General features: G+C 43.6%; 1 pseudogene; it reads right to left on the bottom strand.

Annotated features, from left to right (window-relative positions):
* Positions 1–4,682: 4,682 nt before the first annotated feature.
* LOC128334475 (homologous-pairing protein 2 homolog) lies at positions 4,683–5,247 on the bottom strand (annotated as a pseudogene).
* Positions 5,248–7,787: the final 2,540 nt, after the last annotated feature.

The raw sequence follows: 7,787 nt of genomic DNA, 5'->3' as shown, positions 1-7,787 counted from the left end.
AATCAGAAATAGCCTTGAGGGATGCAAACAGACTGAAGCTTAGTTGTGCTCCAGTCTTTCCTCGCAGCCCCAGAATAGTCCTGCACAGTGGGGGAGGGCTTGGTTTTTGCCACTCTCTCCTCCCTCCAGATGGAGTTTTTACTGTCAGGAATATGTTCCTGAGGGCTGTGCAATCCTGTTTGCAGGGCTTTTTTAAGATGGTGAGGCTGTTCACACATCTGAAAACTGGGTAGGAGAAACCTCCCTACCTGGGTTTGGGAGCTCTGTGTGCTCCCAGTTTTTGGTTGTGTGGGAGCACACAACTAGGGAGGAGGAGGGAGAAGAGATTGTGTGGGAGACAGAATCTGGTACGATAGCTGGGTATGAAATGCTGGGTGTGAAATCCAGTCTCCCACACAATCACTTCTTCCTAGTTGTTTGATCACACACTGGAAAAATTTGAAAGCGTGCCTTAAGTGGCACAGCGGGGAAATGCTTGACTAACAAGCTGAAGGCTGGGTTCGAACCCCCGCTGCTACTATATTGGGCAGCAACGATATAGGAATATGATGAAAGGCATCATCTCATACTGTGCAGGAGATGGCAATGGTAAACCCATCCTGTATTCTTACAAAAGAAAACCACAGGGCTCTGTGGGTGCCAGGAGTCAAAATCGACTTGACGGCACACTTTACCTTTACAGTTGCAAACCTGGATCTTGCCCTACCCAGTTTTCAGTTGGGTGATCAGCCTCTCTGACTAGGCCGGGGGCAGAATCTTCATTTGAGCCCCACCCCATCTGGCTGTTATACTGCACAATGTTACACATGCAGTAGTATGTAACGTTTGTGCAGGTGCATATGCACAAAAATTGCACAAATGGACTTCTACAACAATGACTGCACTGTCGCACAACTCCATTTGTGTGATTTTATGCTTGTTCAACAACACTCTTGCACAGCTGAGGTTATATTTCACTGTGTGCATAAAACTGCACAGTATGTTGCATCCTGTGTCCCTATAATAACCCCAAATACTGAAATAACTTTGGTTTCTGGGGTTATATTTTAACTAATGAGTTTTATTGCCTTGACTAAAAAGAATTCATCTCATCATTTCAAATACTGAACCATTCTTTGGATTGCGGGGGGGGGGGGAGAAGGGCTCCACATGTGTGATCCAGGGTAATCTCCCACACACACCCCACCCCACCCCAAGGGCCCTGCCTCTTTGCATCTCTGCAGGGCTGTGTTGGGTTTCATAGCTCTGTGGAGAATGACAGTGAAATGTACATTGATTTACTGTGCCGAAGTAAGTCAATGAAATGTACTTCTGAATAAATTAGGGTTCAGCTTAGACCTGTACCTATGTTGGGTGTCTGGCATCATCCCCTTCCTCCAGAGCATCCAAGCCCCTCCTTGAATGTTCAAGTTTCATCTGTAATTTGTGGGTGATTGCATTGGCATTGTATTGATATTTACTGAAATATAGTGCCTGTAAACATTGTAGGCTATCTAAGGCATTTAGTGGGGCTATTCACACAAGCTGGCAAAACTGGGCTAAGGAACCTTGGAGCCCCAGTCCATGGCATCCTAAGTTTAGGGGGCTTCCAGATGTCATGGGGGGCCTCCTGTCACTGCCTGCGCCTGCTCCTGCCCTGGCCACCACACTGCTCTTTGCCCTTTTCACGGTCTTTTCGTGGCCGCCATGTGCACGGACGGGGGATGGGGTCAGGGTGAGCCAAGTAGGCCTCAACCTCCCCGATGGTGGCAGCGCAGTGGCTAGTTGGCCCCACCATCTGGGCCTTCAGTGCCTGCACAGTGGGGATATCGAGTGACCTCATGGGCTTGCGATGGCCCAATAGTCACTGTGCCTGCCACCAGCATGAGGGAGGCTGAGGCATGCTTGGTTCACCACCACCCCCACTCCACCCCCCAGCCATGCACATGGCAGCCATGAAAAGGGCAAGGAGCGTGAAAAGGGCAAGGAGCAGTGCAGCAGCCAGGGCAACAGTGGGGCAAGGAGTGGCCGGAGGCTCCCCAGGACAGAATGAAGGCCAGGAGGCCCGATGAAGGTTTGCAACTCCTGCCTGTAGGCTTCCAGCGGCACCCGGTGGGCTACTGTGTGAAACAGAATGCTGGACTAGATGGGCCTTGGGCCTGATCCAGCAGGGCTGTTCTTATGCACTCAGCATTCTCAGGCCAGGCAAGGCCAAGGCAGCAGTAGTGACATGAGCCAGGCAAAGGTAGCAGGGACATTCTTACTTCAAGTCATGGGGGGGAAAGAGGTTCTCTCAAGTGGGACAAGGAGGGTGAAATGAAATGAAATGCCCCAGTATGGCAAGGAAAGGCAGCTGTAGTGAACAGTGGGGTAATGCCTGTGTTGCCAAGGGTCTGGCATTTGTTGTCCCCACCACCACCACATCACTGAGTTGACTACCCCTTCTGCCTCCTGGAAGGGGGAGGAGATAATTCCACTCTCCCCCTAGGAAGGCAATGGCAGGAAGGCTTTATTATACCCTTTTTGTTTGCTTATTAGAGCACGGGTTCTCAAATGGGTCTCAGAAGTTACTGGACTACAAGTCTCGTCATCCCCTGCCCCAATCTTTGTTTTGGCCATTGGGACTGGGGATGATCGGAGTTCTCCTCTGGGGACCCAAGTTTGAGAACCTCTGTATTAGAGGCATCTGATTAGCTGGATTAGACCAAAGGTCTGATCCTCTTGTCTTCATATCGAAATCATGTACAGTGTCTCATTCTTAAGTGCTGCAACATCCATCCTTAAATATTTTAGTTGCTCCTAAATCCATCTTCAAACTCAGCTTGCGTGACAGCACCATTTCCTTCAAAATGGCTATTACTATCAAATTTCAAAAATTAGGAATTTAACATTTATGAAGCTCAGGTAGGAAGGTATGCTTTTATTGCAGCCTCATCCCTGTGTGGAGAAAACTTTGTAGGTAAACCTACCAAAAGTTTTTGTCTGTTCAGTTCATCCTCTTGCCCATGCATGGAAGGAGATTATAGTCTTATTTTCCTTTTGACATATGGTATTGTGGCAAATGGGCATTTCAGCAACTTCCAGTAGAAATGCATTTAGATTAGTTTTTTTTTTTTTTTTTTTAAAGTGTGATGAACACAGTTGGACAAATAGGTGTTGTGAACAAAATGATTGTCCATTGGCTGTTTGGAAGAAAGCATCTGGATTGGTAGTTAATGTACATCTCCAATGGGGCATACCTTCAAACATTTAGCATTACTATTCCACTGTGATTAGCCAATAATCCAGCCCAGCTGTAACCCTATTGAAATTAATGAGTAGTTTATAAAGAATGTAATGACTGGATCCCATTGAAATAAATGAGATATAAGTTAGTCATGTCTAACATATCTGATTAGGAACACAGGAATATAAGAAGCTGCCATATACTGAATCAGACCATTGGTCTATCTAGCTCAGTATTGTCTTCACAGACTGGCAGTGGCTTTACCAAAGTTGCTGGCAGGAATCTCTCTCAGTCCTGTCTTGGAGAAGCCAGGGAGGGAACTTGAAGCCTTCTGCTCTTCCCAGAGCAGCTCCATCCCTTGAGGGGGATATCTTACAGTGCTCATACTTCTAGTCTCCAATTCATATGCAACCAGGGTGGACCCTGCTTAGCAAAGGGGACAAGTCACGTTTGCTACCACAAGACCAGCTCTCCTCTCAATGGATCTCAATGGGACTTAGTTGTGAATAACTTTGCTTGGATTCAACCAAATGTATCAAGCAATTCTAATTCTATCTTGATCCTGGAAGATTATGACCGCTAAGTCCACTCAAAGGAAATGGGGGGATCACAGACAGTGCTGTCAAATATGGTGGGTAGGAATCCTGCCTATGCTGTCAACACAGTTGTGCCCCCCAGGGCAGCCCTGCTCCCACAGAAAAGAGCACAAAGACAGTTGTGCAGCAGATCACCCTTTATTTTCCATTTGTGTTCTGCCAGAGTGGAGCTGCCCTGGGATACAACTTGCTATCCCTGCTAACTGGGCAAAGAGGCACCTTTTAATGTGGTGATTCTCTTTATTTAGCAGGGGGAGAATAACTGGCCCTATCGACCCCCAGCACAGTACCTCCAGTGACTGTTGCTGGTGTCTATCTTATGTTTCTTTTTAGATTGTGAGCCCTTTGGGGACAGGGAGCCATCTTATCTTATTATTTCTCTCTGTAAACTGCCCTGAGCCATTTTTGGAAGGGTGGTATAGAAATCGAATGAATGAATGAATGAATGAATGAATAAATAAATAAATAAATAAAATAAAACTTCTTTGACATGTGAGCAGCCATCTATGTGGATGCTGAATTGTTGAATTGTTTTAACTTTTTATATGTGTTTTAATTGTTTTATGTTAACCGCCCAGAGACGAAAGTTTGGGCAGCATAGAAGTTTGATAAATGAATGAATGAATGAATGAATGTGCTGAGCTGACCCCTCAAAGGGTCACCATGCAGGCGCATCGACCAGCTGAGTGGCAGGGCTGGGGGCTAGCAGCTCGTTATCTGCTTGGGGTGTTGGGCAGTGGTGGGATTGTTTCCTTGCAGCTAAAGGGATGCTATGCCTTCTGCTCCACTCCTGCCCTAGCCTCTTCCAGTCGCCACTGGCTGGAACAAGGGTCAGTAGCATTAGAAAGTGGCAAAAACAGCGAATGCAGGTCTAGGCTCCCTTAATAGAACAGTAGATTCCACGTTACAAGGAATAAGAGTTCAACTTTATTCGTTTTAGTAACATTTAAGTCTTCGTCCTTCTCAATGCCAACTTCCTCAAAAAAATCTGCTTCTTGCTCTTGAGGAAGCCTTCTAGGACTGGATCAAGGAGCTCTGTTGCCATTCTCTTCTGGCAACACCATTCCCTGCAATGCAGCTTCTTTTCATTGTACACCTTTTCTTTCGCCTCAGGGGTCACATGATTGGCAGCAGACTTAATTCTCTCCAGTTTCTCTGTATAACAGGCATGACCTTTTTTTTTAAACTCTTCCATCTCCTTAACCATCTCTGGGGTTGTCAAAGAGCCATTCAGTTCTTTCAGTTCCGATTCCATATGTCGGCAGTTCTGTTGGAGAGTTTGTACTTTTCAGGAGAGTTCTGAAATCTCATTGTCCAGGACTTTGAGCTCTGAATCACCCACATTGCCAAAGCGATCCTGGTCTGGGAATATATATATATATATATATATATATATATATATATATATATATATATATTCCCATAAACCTTCTCTTTGATCTTCATAGATAGATAGATAGATAGATAGATAGATAGATAGATAAGCCATTTTGGCTTATAAAGCACTCCTCAGATAGATAGATAAGCCATTTGGGCTTATAAGGAATTCCCTTAAGGTATCAGTTATGCCCTTGTGGTGCTGGAGTTGTTGAGTCGGTAGTGCATGTCCTTTTACACTGTGCCTTTTATATGACTATTCACCCTATATGGATAGAATCTCTTTTAAAAGATAAACAGGGTTATTCTGATGATTATTATGTTTCTTTTTTTCTTATTATTTTTTAATGGATCACCACGCAGAGGTTTCCGAGAGGACTGTAAGATTTTGTGCTGCGGCATGTAAAATGAGACGAGATAAACTTAGCTGTGAATGACCTTACCATCTTTGTAACTCAGTTTTATCTAATTTATTCTTTTGATGTTATATATTTTTACGGTATTGTATTGTTTTTATTCCTTGTTTTCTTGGTCATGGGCCATAATAATGGATTTGATTTGATTTGATAGATAGATAGATAGATAGACAGACAATTTTGAGCACTTTGTTGAAAAGTGGTATATAAATAGTCAGAGAAGGAGTAGCAGCAGAAGCACCCATGCAAGAGTCTGGCTAAGAAACAATGTTCAAGTAGAAATGAGCAGAAAAATCCAGACATGGTAGCCTTTCTGACAAGTACACATTTGAGAGTTGTGGCCATAATCTGGAATGCCTTGTACTTGTATCTGTAGAGAAAGTGACATGAAAGATAGTTGCCAGATGTGCCCCGTGTGCTGTTGCAATGGCTATAAAAAGGTTCCATTGTTATTACATCATCTCTCTTGGGTACCATTTTTCAGCCATACGACGTATACCGAACATCCCACTGAAGTCCTGTAATGAGTACATAATTGGGCCCCAGCGCACACTTTAAGACATTTGTTTTCATTACGGTGTTTACTATCTATATTTTGGATGTGTCATTTTTGCTCAGCTCTGTAGCATTAAAACTGCAACCCCACAGCAATATTTTATATGCATTTCTCTGAGAAAACAGCATTTTTTGCAGCAATCATTTCCCAAGTGTGTGTAAATTTGGAATGAAATCTCTGACTTGGTGAAAGCCATGTGAACTCAGCAGTTTTTAAAATAGCACTCTAAAAAACCTTGTAAGAATAATTCAGGAGCTTGGGTGCCACTTGTTCCTTTTTGCAGACATGAAGAAGAGAGGCTCCATTACAAAATGTGCAAAAAGTAACTTCACTCTAGAAGGTTTTTTTAAGCATATGAAGTACAAGAAGAGCAAATGTTGGGTATAATGTAACCAACTCATTCAAGAAGTATTGAGCCAAAAGTATTCAAGAAGTATTAAGTCGATAATATTGAGCTCAAAGTTTTTGTTTGGGTTTTTTTGAGAATATTTGGAGCCACCAATCCAGGCCTGGTTCAGTTCAAAATCGGACTGGCCCCCCTTTATGTGAGGCCAGTCCGGTTCGAGCTTGAACTGGTTGAACCGGTTCTGAACACTCCTAGCAGTCTGTACATCACATAACTATCTGTTTCCCTGGCATGTTTGCTTTTAGTTTATTTATTGTTATTTATTTATTGTTAAATTTATATACCACCTTTCATTAAAAACAATCCCAAGGCATCATAGATTTTTTTTAGTGTTGCAAAAACAGTTTGTTTGTTTGTTTGTTTGCTTGCTTGCTTGCTTGCTTGCTTGACCCTCAAGTTTCGACTGCAGCATGGAAGCTATTCCCCACTCCTCCAGCTTATTTGTAATTTTTAAAATATACAAGGATGATGCCTACTCTGCTAACTGAGCAAGGAGATACCTTTTAAAGTGGTGATGCTCTTATATTTAGCAGGGGTAAATATGTTCTTATATTTAGCAATACTGGCCCTATCCCACCCCAGCAAAGCATTCCTCCTTTGGCTGTTTCTAGCTAGTATCTGCCTTTATGTTTCTTTTTAGATTGTGGTTTGGTCCAGGGGAGGAGGGGTCATGAAGTATTTTTTTTTATTTTGGCCTTCTCCCCTCAATGTGGTGGCCATTTTGGAAACTGCCACACCTGTGCAATGGGCCACTGCATGGGGGTAAGTGTAAATATATAGATATATATTTTTAAAACTCATGAACCCCTGGGGGGGGGTTCAATCTGGAGTCAGACCGAACCGGGGGTGGTTCCGTTCGACCCCAAATAGTCAAACTGAACTGGTTCTTTGCACATCCCTAGCAGTATAGAAATATCTGTAGTTGTTGTAGTAGTCGAACAAGGAATGGGAAATTTGAGCCATATTGCATTTTTCATTTCTAATAGAGTAGATATATTAAATAGGCAAGGGACAAAGCAGGACTGGTGTTAAGCTGACAAGTTCAAACTGGGTGGCGGGGGGAGGTATCAGATGCATCTGATTCAAATATCCAGAGGGAGAGAAATAAGTTCAACTGGCCATATTGATGGCAGCTTGTGAGTCTAGAACTGGCTGGGATCACTGCCAAACACATCTCTGAAGGAGGCAGGACCTCGACCCAGCTGGGTTACCTTAAACATTTGGCAAGCTT

The sequence above is a fragment of the Hemicordylus capensis genome, chromosome 9, assembly GCF_027244095.1.
Source record: "Hemicordylus capensis ecotype Gifberg chromosome 9, rHemCap1.1.pri, whole genome shotgun sequence".
NCBI classification, from domain to species: Eukaryota; Metazoa; Chordata; class Lepidosauria; order Squamata; family Cordylidae; genus Hemicordylus; species Hemicordylus capensis.
The sequence above is the reverse complement of the archived record's forward strand: the minus strand, read 5'-3'. Positions and strand labels throughout refer to the sequence as shown.